The 13713-nt window shown below is 47.4% G+C and overlaps 1 pseudogene; it reads right to left on the bottom strand.

Annotated features, from left to right (window-relative positions):
• LOC139566932 (sorbin and SH3 domain-containing protein 2-like) overlaps positions 1-13713 on the bottom strand; it is an 87304-nt pseudogene that overhangs the window by 30556 nt on the left and 43035 nt on the right.

Here is a 13713-nt window from a genome sequence, read left to right as displayed (position 1 = left end):
CCTCATGGCTTGGTTTTTTCTCTGACATGCACTGTCAACTGTGAGACCTCATATAGACAGGTGTGTACCTTTCCAAATCATGTCCAATCAATTGAATTTACCACAGGTGGACTCCAATCAAGTTGTAGAAACATCTCAAGGACGATCAATCGAAACAGGATGCACCCGAGCTCAATTTTCGAGTTTCAAACTTGTTTTCGCTTTGTCATTATGGGGTATTTTGTGTAGATTGATGAGGGAAAAAGGTCATTTAAACCATTTTAAAATAAGGCTGTAACAAAATTTGAAAAAGTTCCCTAAAAGAGCATCTATATCATTCATATTCAAAGGCCACTTTTTTGAGGATGCATCCCCCCTCGAGCTTAAAAATAACACTTATATAATTGCTTTCCTACTCAACCTTAACAAGCATATCCGCGCAAATTAGCAGTAAGTTAGACCACTTTAGAACACGTAATAGAAATGTGTTTATCCCTCTAATGGTTCAGGTACAGTACCTCTAAAGGCTTCTTCCTAGAGCGTAGGTCAGGGGTCTCCGACTCTGTCCCTGTAGACAGAGCCTTTGTGTGTAGAGGGTTTTGTTCCAACCCAGCTCTAAACACATCTCTGATACGCTCTGGACCTTAATATCTGGAATCGGGTGTATTCATGCTGGGCAGGAACAAAATCCTACACATCCATTTAGCTCTCCAAGACCGAGAGTTGGAGATCACTCACTTACTCGGAACCAAGGGTGCTGTAGAGGGTGATTATGGGTAATGGAGTTTTATTAAATGGCTTGGATAATGACAATGTAGGCCAGGGGTGTCAAACTCAATTCCTGGAGGGCCGAGCGTCACCGGGTTTTCGTTCCTCCCTTGTAGTTGATTGATTAGTTAGGAACTCCCCTCACCTGGTTGTCGGATGAATTTATTTATTTCCGGCAGTCTAATTGGACACCAATTTAATGGAAATAACAAAAAACCAGCAAACACATGGCCATCCAGGAATTGAGTTTGACACCCTGATGTAAGCTAATAAACAAAAAGTGGCAGACGTGCTTTTGGGCACTCACCGGCCTCTCCTGCTCCAGAACGGATGATTTCCCGGGCTCGTACTCAAAGATACTCCGGGGTTCAGCGCGGTACTTTCTAGTGTCCACTTTCCTATCGGGAGGACCCCACTGATTCCTGGTCAAAATAAATAAATAAAGACATCAGTGTGATCTTGGACCTAGTTTAAGATGTCAAAGCCACACCACTAGCCTAGGTATAGGCTCTAGGGCTAAGGTTACCCCTAAGGTGAGGGTCTCAAGGGACTAGGTAAGGACTAAGCCTAGGTCCAAGGCCCATGTCTAGGCCTACATTGCAGACTAGCCTAAGACTAAGCCTAAGATGCAGACTAACTAGCCATTGGTTTAGGACCAAGCGAAAGAAAAACCAGACCGCGATGTGTCTTACATGGTGTCGGGCGAGTCTCGCTCCCGGTCGCTGTCTCTGGACCTCAGCTGGAGGAGGGAGGGCATGGGCGGGGGTGGCGGAGGCACGGGGGAGGGCTCCCTAAAGGTCCCGGGGCTTCCGCTGTCCGACGGGCTCTTGGCCAGGGGCCGGTACGTTTGTGTCCTGGGGGGAGGGTACGCCATGGTGGGGTTGGAGGACTGACCATATGTGTCTAGGGGGGGAAGGGGAGAGAGATAACAGAGAAAGGACGGGGAGGGAAAATAGAGAGAAAAAGGGGGAGGAAGAAGAGAATGAGGGAGAGAGAGCGAGAGAATGCAGGAGAGAGAGACCGAGGAAGGAGAGAGAGAAAGGATGGGGAGGGAAAATAGAGAGACAGAAGGGGGGGTCGTAAACTAAGTATTCTTGCAAGTCAGGTGTTTGAACACAGGACAACGTGACAAACCAGTAGCATACGTTTGAATCTTCAAAAAAGAGATCTTCGAGATTCTTACCGCTGTCACCGATGACAGTGTATGTGGCGTTGCGCGTGTCGGCATAGTCGTCATCTGTAGAAACACGGAAGGTGAGCAGAACAACACACACACACACACCCTGCTGAGAGTGCCCTTTTCCCTGCATCCATTTGTGCGCACACATACAGATTTCCTACTTTCATCACTGCAGAAATATTCTGCCCGTCTCAGGGAAAAACTCAGTGGGCAAACTAAGGCTCCCTAGGTAGCTTATCAGCAAGGTGAATACTGAAGATCAAAGTATAAGGACCCAGGAGAACGAAGGGCTGACTATTGAAGTTATCCGTTGAGAACTACAATGAGCTGTGTGTGTGTGTGTGTGTGTGTGTGTGTGTGTGTGTGTGTGTGTGTGTGTGTGTGTGTGTGTGTGTGTGTGTGTGTGCATTGTTAAGAACAAATATGCCTTGTATTGACTATTTGATTTGGTGAAGCACACACAACGGAGCAGAGATCGCGGCAGTGCATCTGTAGGTTCGATTAGACACCGCTTCTCCCACTCAATTCCTCTCTCTCTCCTTCCCCTTTCTATTGCTCTCATTGTATTCGTCTCGGTCTCTCCCCTTCCACACTCTCTCGCTCTCTAATGAGTTCTGGCTCTGTGGAGCTGTAGTGTTCTGGCTCAACAAGGGCACACAGAGAGAAACCCACACACACAAACACAATACATGCATGTCCATCCACACACACACACTACATGACCAAAAGTATGTGGACACCTGCTCGTCGAACATCTCATTCCAAAATCATGGGCATTAATATGGAGCTGCTATAACTGCCTCCACTCTTCTGTGAAGGCTTTCCACTAGATGCTGAAACATTGCTGCGGGGACTTGCTTCCATTCAGCCACAAGAGCATTAGTGAAGTCGGGCACCGATGTTGGGCGACTAGGCCTGGCTCCCAGTCCGCGTTCCAATTAATCCCAACAACGTTCGATGGAGTAGAGCTCAAGGCCAGTCAACTTCTTCCACACCGATCTCAACAAACCATTTCTGTATGGACCTCGATTTGTGCAGGAGGGTATTGTCATGCTGAAACAGGAAAGGGCCTTGCCACAAAGTTGGAAGTAGAGAACCGTCTAGAATGTCATTATATGCTGTAGCGTTAAGATTTCCCTTCACTGGAACTAAGGGGCCTAGTCCGAACCATGAAGAAACAGACCCAGACCGTTATTCCTCCCCCACCAAACTTTACAGTTGGCACTATGCATTGGGGCAGGTAGCGTTCTCCTGGCATTCGCCAAACCAAGATTCGTCCGTCGGACTGCCAGATGGTGGAGCGCGATTCATCACTCCACAGAACGTGTTTCCACTGCTCCAGAGTCCAATGGCGGCGAGCTTTACACCAATCCGGCCGATGCTTGGCATTGCGCATGGTGATCTTAGGCTTGTGTGTGGCTGCTCGGCCATGGAAACCCATTTCATCAAGCTCCCGACGAACAGTTCTTGTGATGACGTTGCTTCCAAGAGCAGTTTGGAACTCGTTAGTGAGTGTTGCAACCGAGGACAGACTGTTTTAACGCGCTTCAGCACTCGGCGGTCCCGTTCTGTGAGCTTGTTTGGACTACCACTTCGCGGCTGAGACGTTGTTGCTCCTAGACGATTCCACTTCACAATAACAGCACTTGACCGTTGACCGTGGCAGCTCTAGCAGGGCATAAATTTGACAAACTGACTTGTTGGAAAGGTGGCATCCTATGACAGTGCCATGTTGAAAGTCACTGAGCTCTTCAGTAAGGCCATTCTACTGCCAATGTTTGTCTATGGAGATTGCATGGCTATGTGCTCAATTTTATACACCTGTCAGCAACGGGTACGGCTGAAATAGCCGAATCAACTAATTTGAAGGGGTGTCCACATACATTTGTATATATAATGTACACACATGATGCATGCATACACACACATACACAGCCCAGGTGTTTGACCAATCTTGGTGAACAGCAAGGAAAGACAGACCGTAAAGTAAGCATTTCACGGTAAGGGCTACACCTGTTGTATTAGGCGCATGGGACAAATAAGGTGGGATTTGATCGTACATACTGCAATGACACACTGTACTGTCTCCTCCAGTCTACTGCACTTCTCCCCACCTGCTTTGTGAACCATGTGGATCTGCTTGAACATGGTCTTGTACCAGTCCTTCGGCCTATCCACCGTCTGTGGGGAGAGGGAAAACAATCACAAATCAATGTAGGCTACGGACAGACGGACACGTCGGCGGACAGACGGATCAATAGATGGATAGATGGACAGGACAAGGAAAAGTCTGTGTCCATAGCCACGTGTTTTTGTTTGTCCCACACTCAGTCATGTGTCATCGGCTGACAGGGGAAGTTCATCTCTTGGCAAGTCGATAACATTGACCTCCACCGCGACATGACTAGGCAGAAAAGTGTCTATTTCCAGTCCAGAGTGTGTGTGTGTGTGTTTGACCAGACGTACCCAGATGGCCCGAGCTTGGCCACACCTCCGCTAATACCATGGTTACCAGCGAGGGGCCAGAAATATTTGCAAAACAGCACAGTGCATCTGTCTCTCTCTCTGACTATCTGTTTTGGTCTCTCTCCCCCTCCTTCTCCTTCTCTCCCAGTATCCATGCTCTTCACATCCTCTCAATAGAGTGTTGACTAGTGTCTGAAGTACTCTTATACACGGCTGAGATACATACACACACACACACAGAGAGAGAGAAAGGCTGCTCATTGCCCTGTAGTACAATAGCGCGGACTTTGACTAAGTCCCTAATTACAGCTAGCGTACATAGAGAGAGAGAGAGAGAGAAAGGGCTCTGAAGAAGAGGTCTAAAGCTGCTGACATCTCAAAAGCATTCCTCCCACTGGGCCCTGCTCACATATCAGACAGCAGACAAGGCTAGTCAAGGCCAGAGGTACTCCACACACCGGTGAGTCATGAAACTCCACAACACACATTGTGTGCATCCCAAATGGCACCCTATTCCCTATACAGTGCACTACTTTTGGCCAGGCTACATAGGGTTCTGGTCAAAAGTGGTGCACTATAAAGGGAATAGGGTGCCGTGTGGGACAGAGCCACTGTCAACAACCACAAGATATGAAATATAGGTTTACTTCTCTGTGGCGAAAATCATCCCAACTAAAATGAAACAGAACTTTTAAGCCTTCTCAAAATGTGCTCTTAAAGTACGTGTCCAGAGAGTTTTTCCCCCCACTTGTCTTGTCGTGTGTATGACTGCGTGTGTGTCCACGCCTCACCGTGCGAATGGCGATGGGGATGCCCGTGTCATCCACGGGACCGATGCCCTCGTAGTGGGGAGCCTTGATGACCGACACCCTCTTCTCCTCCTCTGAAAAGCGGGCGATGGGCACCGTGCTGCTCATGCTGGTGTGGCCCGACATCACCGACTCTGAACCTTCTGTATGGTGTGTGTGTGTGTGTAGTGCAGTGTGTGCAGGGGGAGAGAAGAGGAGAAAAAAGGGATGAATAGAGGGATGGAGGAAGGAAGAGAGGACAGTAAACTGATGTGAGGGATTTGGATGGGCTGGCCCAGAAAACACACAAATATGCACACTCTCCATTTCTCACACACACACACACACACACACACACACACACACACACACACACACACACACACACACACACACACACACACACACACACACACACACACACACACACACACACACACACACACACACACACACACACACACACACACACACACACAGCAGCCCCTCATCACACACACACGCACCCATCCTCTCATCTACAATGTTGGATAAGCACTTCACAGTAGTGGGGAGTTTACTAGAGATATCCACTGAGTATGCCAAACATTAGGAACACCCCCCCCCCCCGGCACCTACTACCATACCCCGTTCAAAGGCACATACATCTTTCGTCTTGCCCATTCACGCTCTGAATGGCACACATACACAATCCATGTCTCAATTGTCTCAAGGCTTAAAAATCCTTCTTTAACTTGTCTCTTCCCCATCGTCGACACTGATTGAAGTGGATTTAACAAGTGACATCAAGAAGGGATCATGGCTTTCACCTGGTCAGTCTGTGTCATGGAAAGAGAAGGCGGTTCCTAACATTTTGTACACTCAGTGTGTATACAGTACATCGTAGTAAATGTAGGGATGTGCGACGCCGATGTGAGTTATGCCCCGATAAGCATATTCCCACTGCCAGGTCCACTTTGTCAGCAATTCATTTCCCATTGTGTTCCCCTATCGAGTAGTTCCCTTCTGCCTCTAATGGGTGTAAATACATCATATCCTGCAAACAACATTAGTCCCCAATACATCAACTAACTAGACAAGTGCATTAAAAGGGCCATTATTTCTGGGCGGTAGTAAGAGTGAGGGGATCAATATCAGAACAAAGTGAAAGTATGAGTTGAGGTAAATCACCATAGAAATCTGAATACCGGTTATCAATTGGCTTAGTTTGTGTGGAGGCGTACATCGTGGTTCAGGATCGTTCTTAGCGTAAGAGTGCTTGGTTATGCAGTGGTTGTCAAGCCTTATTCTGTGCTCATTATTTTGTTAAAAGGTAAGACTCGGTAATATGGTATTGTGGTTCACAGCAGGGCAGCTGCCTGCTTACACAAGTCAACAACAAAAAATCTAAAAATCAGGATCCCCACTCTCACCTGCGTTCCGACTCCGCACGCGAACCCCCCCTGGGCTGAACGAGGCGGGGAGAGGGGGGTAGGCCGGGGGTGAGGATGGTCTCTGGGGGTGGGGCGCACCTCCATTCATTGCCACTTGAATAGCTTGGCCCTGGAGGAGAGAGATGCGAGAGAAAAAGAGAGAGTGAGGGGAGGGGAGACAGACAGAGGGGGGGTGGGGGGGGCATCAGAACCAGGAGGGTAAAAACAGTGCACTCCCATTTGCAAGAAACAACATTTATAGTGGTCAAAACTGATGGGACAGACACCCACATAATGTTATCAGCTGGTTAAGACTCAAAGACTCTGTACTGAGAATTGATTCGTCTGTAATAACAATAGGTTTACCAGTAAGACTAAAATGGTTATACGAGTAGATTGTGATGCAGGTCAAAAAGTGATTGTTACGAGAGGAGTGCAACAGACAGTATTGGAAAATCGTGCTGCATCAGAGAACACACAACGGGTTAGTTAAAAAGAAGTAGTTGAGTAGTCGGAAGTCAACAAACATGGGCTTACGTCAAAAATCAGGCGTTTCATTATTGGTTAGAAACGACACGTAAAAGACCGTGTCAAATCCTTGTCACATTGAAAAGACCCACAATCAAAACTCCCACAACGAAATAAAAGACTTAACAGGCATAGGAAAGAAGATGTTGTACCTAAAAGTTAATGACAGTTGGACAAATCCTCACATTTTTGGTATGTGAGAAACACACACAAAAGACACGCTACATAGGTGGGATCACGGTACATAAAGACGTTGTTAGACTAAAACCATCAGAAGAGTGCAAAGGGAGATGTTATGACAGTGGGACAAGGGGGTAGGGCATTCAAGAGCGCCTCACTCAAGACGGGTGAGTGGATTAGTTGGAGGAGCTTGTAAACACTATATTGTTTGGGTGTGGAACAGTTTTGGAGGTTGGGGGGGGGGACTCAAGCTTCCTTGGTGTAGCCAGTAGTTAGCGACGTTGTGTGGGGGGGGGGATAGTTACGTTAGTGGCAGCAGCGGCGGAGGTTAGCGGCGGCGCCTCGTCGGTGCCCGTGGTGGACGCGGAGGTCGACATGTGGCTGAGGGTGGGCGAGGGTGTGGGAGACATGCCGGGAGAGTCCAGGCTGCAGATCTGGAGCTCCTCCAGGAGGCCCGCCGTGGAGGACGAGTACTGGCTGAGCGCTGACACTGTCACGGGGGAGAGCGAGGGTGACATGCCCCCCATACCTCCACCAGCACCAACCATGCTAATGCTAACCCCGCCGACTACGGCAATTTTGTCCATTCGGTCCCGCCCGCCGCGCTCCAAGGTGGCGTATGGGGACGGGGCGTACGGGGTGGGCGACAGGGCTTTGAGGCTCGCCAGGTAGTCCAGTGAGTCGGCGCTGTGGCGGTTGTAAGGGGAGCGGCGGGTGCTGTGGTCGGGGGAGCAGGGGTGAGGAGGCGAGCCCTGGTAGGATGGAAGGGGGTTATGGAGGAGGAAGAAAGGGAGGGGGAGAGAGTTTAATGATGCGGCTGTGCATGGTCGGGTGGTCCAAACAGGGCAGGAAGTGACACTGTGTGTGACATAAAATGATGTGCTGTTTTGTCGCACTGCATTATAGTGGGCAGACTGTTGTTACCTTCACTGTGGGGTAAGAGATTGGATTAGTGCAATCACAGTGTTTGAAGATATTGGACACTGAACAAAAACACACTGTGCTCTAAATCTGGCCAACCCTCTGACAAACGCACAAACACACGCACAATCCCAGGTTAGTCTGGTTGGTTGGTTGTGCCTGACAAACCACTGTGGTGCTGTTGAAGAAGAACTGACAGAGGTTGATTAGAAAACTGGAACTCAGTTATAGTACCAGCACATTCGCTTCGGCCGGTCGAGGTGGAACTGGAGGGGGGCCCTTCATCTTCTTGCCCTCCCCAGGGTCAGAAGCTGGGGCCTTGGAGCCCGGTGGTTTGGGGCTCCGCGGGGCCATCTGGACGGAGAGAGAGGCTGTGTGATGGCTTTGGGGGCCGATGGAGGAGTCTCTACGGGGGGGAAGGTTAGGGGGAGGAGGGGAGGTGGTGAGAGTCTCAGGCTGGGGGACGGGTTGGTGGGAGGGGGGATCAGGGATGGTGACGGGGGTGAGTCTGAGGGAGGACACCTTGCGCTCTGCAGCCTGAAGCTGGGTGGTGGTGGAGGAAATAGCAGTGGAGGCTTTGACCTTGCTGGTGTCATTGGGGATGGGGTTGGGCTCTGGTTCAGATTGGGGTACAGAAGTGGCGGTAGTGCTCCGGTGGTGCGAGTAAGAAGACATGCTCTTGACTGTGTAAGACTCTTTGAGGACGGCCTTCTCGTTGGAGAGGGCTAGCATCCCGGGTCCGAGGGTCTCGGCTAGGAGGGAGCTGTAGGAGGGGGGGATAGCGCCTGTGGCGGGGGAGGGGTAACTCTCTCTCCTAGGGGGCGGGAGGGGGACCTGATAGACAGCCTGTGCAGCCAATGAGAATCAGAGAAGGAAAACAGCAACAAACAATGTTTATCAATGGAATGATTGAAATAAAGATATGAGACGGACAAAATCCCGTCCCAAGTATAATACAAGACCAATACACCCTTGACTGCAATATATTCACATTTTTTTCCTTCTCTACGGTGTAAACATTTTATGAGGTTGTGGTGCGATTTATTTGCCACTTTAAAAGCCAACGTCATAAAAATCTGGCCTGGAATCAAACAGAGATCGTTTTAGAAGATTGAAGAGATGTGTGGAGCAGACTGCTTCCTTACTGCGTTTATTATCCCCAAATGACACACACACACCCCTCTGGGGGAGGAAAGGAATCTTTGATTAGTCTCTTCATAGCCGCTGGAAAACAACATAAACATATCAACTTGAATCAACAGAAAAACTTGACAGGGGAAATTCTCTGGAGGCACTGGTGGTGAAGGAATGAAGGAATAACACTGCAAGATTTATTCACATTATAAACTTCCTGATAAAGAATGATTCACACTGCTTTAATACTACAGATTCAACAATGATAGCTTTGCCACTGAACCCAATCAGTGTGGTGTGAACACTCTGGTTAAACCGATTAAACACGTTAAAATGCTGTATAGGTGTATTCACCTGTGTGGGGGACCTCTTGTCTTGCAGGTTGGGCCTGACGCTGCGGAAGCCCTTGGCGGCCAAGGAGGAAGTGATGTCGTCGCCGTTCCTTAGGCCATCGGTGCTGCGTGACCTCCAAGCATCTGGAACACACACACACACACACACAATTACAGGTCACAGTCACACATCTCATAATACAATTATACGTGACAACTAGACCCCTTGACGCCAACCCATGATGTATCCCTTTTCACTGCTTAGAGTGCAAGATAAATTGGATGTGAGCATCGTGTCAAGATAAGACACCCCACATTGAACTGCAGTTACCTGAATCTGACGAGTGAGACTCACTCCCTGTGAGGAGAAAAGAAAACGCACATTAACGTTACTTTTGGTGTGCATGTCTAGATGTCTCATCAATATGCAGCAAAAGAGACATTTGAATGGTGGGTTCAGTAGTTTAAATACATATCCAGATTAATGAGACAGACTTCTGAAAGAGGGGGAGAAGAACATTTAGGGAAGGAAAAAAGGGACAATTCAATGACACATAGAAGGGATACGGTTAATATGGAGTGCTGTCAGAGGTCTATTCTACACCATCGATTTCTAGCAGAATGTTCCCCAATGTTGTGTTCTACACAATAGATTCTCATCTGAACGCTCCGCAACGTTGTGCCCTTCTGAACGCAGCCCTTACAAAAGCCAATAGAGCCGAGACAAAGCCAGGACATTATGACAAGAGAGATAGACACCAGGGTCATGTTCTTTCAGCACCAAACGGAACAAATAAGAGTGAAACGGGGAGGTACCATCTGATCTTTTCCAATAACAAATGCTTGTTGTCCATTGCAAAAGATTTTGCCACGCTGTGCCCTATTGAACATGACCCTGTGTTACCGTCCACATATCCCAACTGCTATTAACTCGAGTGTCAAATAGAATATAGATTATAAACCTATTATTAGAGGTAAGAGGACATACAGCATCTAACCAGCTAGATACACTCAATGGGGCCCAAAACAAAGTAACAAGGGCTAACTAACGAACAAATATTTATAGTTACCAAATAAATAACTGCAATCGCTAAATGTATTTTATCAGAGAACACCATATTGACTATATAGATATAGCCAAGCTGCATACGGACATATGATGGTGTATGATATGTTTTTATCTTCTAGCACAGCGGACTAAACTAATTACCACACCAGCTGAATCAGGTGTGGTACTGGAATAGATCAAATAAGTGGAACTGGGGGTACTCGATGAAAGGTTTAGGAAACACTACTGTAGAAGATGGGAGAGGTTGCTGTTATTGGGGGGGAGCCTACTGAACACAGACATACAGTACATCAGCCTAACTAATGCACCTATTTCATAGGTGTGCCTATGGTTGGCTTTGGAGAGCGCAGCAGAGTGGGAAACTGATGACAGAGAAGACAACACAAAGCCAGAAAAGAAAGGAATCTCCCGACCAGTCAGAATAAAAACTCTTTATAGAGGCTTGGCTAAGTTGGTGGTCTCCTACTTCATAAACTGCTATCAGAACTACATTGAAAGAGGGCTGAGACAGTCGGGGTTGGGGAGATGAAGTGTGTGTGTGTGTGTGTGTGTGTGAGTGCATGCCTGTGTGTGTGTTGCAAGAGAGTGTTTCTCTGTGCATGCGTGTTTGTGTGTGCACGCTCCTGTGTGTGTGTGCCTGCATGTGTGTGTAGCCGGAACGAGCGATGGAAATTTCACGAGGCGCGGAGGCTGTTTTTCTATCCCTGGCAGGGCTTAATAGCTCTCGCCCGCTGCCTGCCATCGCCCAGGGAATTCTGGGTATCCGGAGATATTCGGCGTTGACAGGATATGTTGTTAATAGCTGATGCCGTCGTGTGCGAAGCCGTCGCTGCCTTGAATTTTCGGGGGAGATGTCTTTCACTACGTTACCCATGAGCAACAGGGGGGGGAGCGGTCTATTACTTTTCACGGCAGGGAAATGAAAATGCTAAAGTGTCCTGTCATGTGGTTTCCACCCCCCATTGAGCGCTAGCTGGGTCCCTAAAATGAACAGCCTGAGGCAGACCGCACTTGAATCTGTCAACTTGTTCTATACAGCAGATTTGAGGTACAAGTTGTGCTTAACCACAGATCTAAAATCAGATTATCGTACCTTTCAATCCTGGCTTTAGTCATTGGGGATGGCATAATATCTGACCCTGTATCAGTGATTAAGGTCAACTTTGATGCTAGTTCACCACACCCTTTAGACCAGGGATTGTCAAATAGGTTTGACAATTTTTTTCCTGAGCTAATAGTAGGTGGGACAGAACATAATTAGCATATAATATTAGCATATATATTGGCCTACATTACAAATTGAACAACATTTTTAACACATCTGATAGTACATAATAAATTCAGTGACTAACAATGATTTCGATCTGATTACGCTCCTAGGTTCAGGGAAGAACGTACACTTCATGTCATCGTTCCCCAAAGCCAAGCCAGCGTGTCTGATTTGCAATGAAAATGTGGCTGTTTGCAAAGAATTCAAACCTCAGACGTCATTATGAATCTACGCATGGAACCTTCGAACGTGGCCTTCCCGCCCCAGACATAGGCCCGACGCAGAAACATCGAAGCGTTAACTGCAAGCTACACCACACAGCTTTATGGGCTGACATATTCTGTCACTTAAAACGGGTTAAATCTGCAGTTACAAGGAAAAGGAAAAACAGTCATGGACACGGTGGAAAAACGCGCGGCCTTTACTAGTAAGTCCAGGTGGAGAATTATACTCGCTTGCTAAGAAAAACGATACCCTCGCTGGATGAGGCCGCAATTCAAACTGAGCTGATTGAATTCCAGACATCGAGCCAAATCAAGAATGCGCTCAGGAGTGCTGAGTTTTGAGCGTCATGCTCAGAGGAATACAGCACAATAAAGAACCTTGCATTTTATGTGCCAACAATGCTTCTGTCGCCTGACACCTGCGAGTCCTCATTTTCCTCCATGAAAGCAATATAGACCATCTCACCCCGACATCCACTAGATCGTGTCCGAGGGGGAAATGCAACTTTTCCCATTGAGTAAGTAACTTAGAGGTCTGTAAATACTAACATTATTGTGAGTGCTTACCTCGAGATATTTAGATCTCTAGCTGACAGTATTTTATGTTTGATCTGTCCTTAAAGGAGCAGGCTATCCCGATACAGACATTCAGACATCGCCTTTTTAAAAATTGTTATTATTGTTTTATGAAGGATGCTACATTTTTGGTCAGTTGAAATTGTAAATAGGCCTAATTAAAATATAAATAAAAAACTTATATTAGGACATAGCCTACCTCAGCCACTTAAGTTATTTTATATGGGCCTAGGCTCGGAAGAAATAGACTCCAATTATGCCCTCGTTGTTTGTAAATTAAAATTAAGATTATTGTTGAATTACTCGACTGGTGTAGTTTTTCTCCATCTGCTACTGTGCAACACTTGCATAACAAGTTAGCTATATTTTCAGCACCTGGCGCTGTTCACCTATTGATTGCGCTGCGGTTGCAGCTTTACGTTTCAGCACCCCAAAACGGTCCGCTACCTGCTTTATTAGCTGACTGTCTTCTGCATTCTCTCGCCTCGTGAATGAAGTTAAAATGTAACTATAGCATTATTTAGGAACCTTAACTTCCTTCTTTAATGAAAAAAAAAAACATCATTAATTTGGGGGGGGGGGGGGCCTAATAAAATTTCTGGCAGGCAAGATTTGGCCCGCTTTAGACTATGCAATACCCTCACAAGCAATATTTGTGTTTGATGTCAGTCCATGAAGATTAAAGTCAAAAGACAAAACACACAACATCCCTGTCCGTTTCCCACTCGATCCAAGCCCAGAGCCAAAAGAGGGGTAAGAGTGAGTCGGGGTTGCCATGGTTTCGAGCCACCACAGTACCATTTCTAAATTGGTCACGCCCAACCGTGTACAGTGCACACATCCGCTGCAAAGCACGTTGGGAATTCCCTCGACTCGAACAGAGCCC

The sequence above is a fragment of the Salvelinus alpinus genome, chromosome 39 (assembly GCF_045679555.1).
Source record: "Salvelinus alpinus chromosome 39, SLU_Salpinus.1, whole genome shotgun sequence".
In the NCBI taxonomy this organism is placed as follows: domain Eukaryota; kingdom Metazoa; phylum Chordata; class Actinopteri; order Salmoniformes; family Salmonidae; genus Salvelinus; species Salvelinus alpinus.
This window is presented reverse-complemented; position numbering and strand designations above follow the sequence as displayed.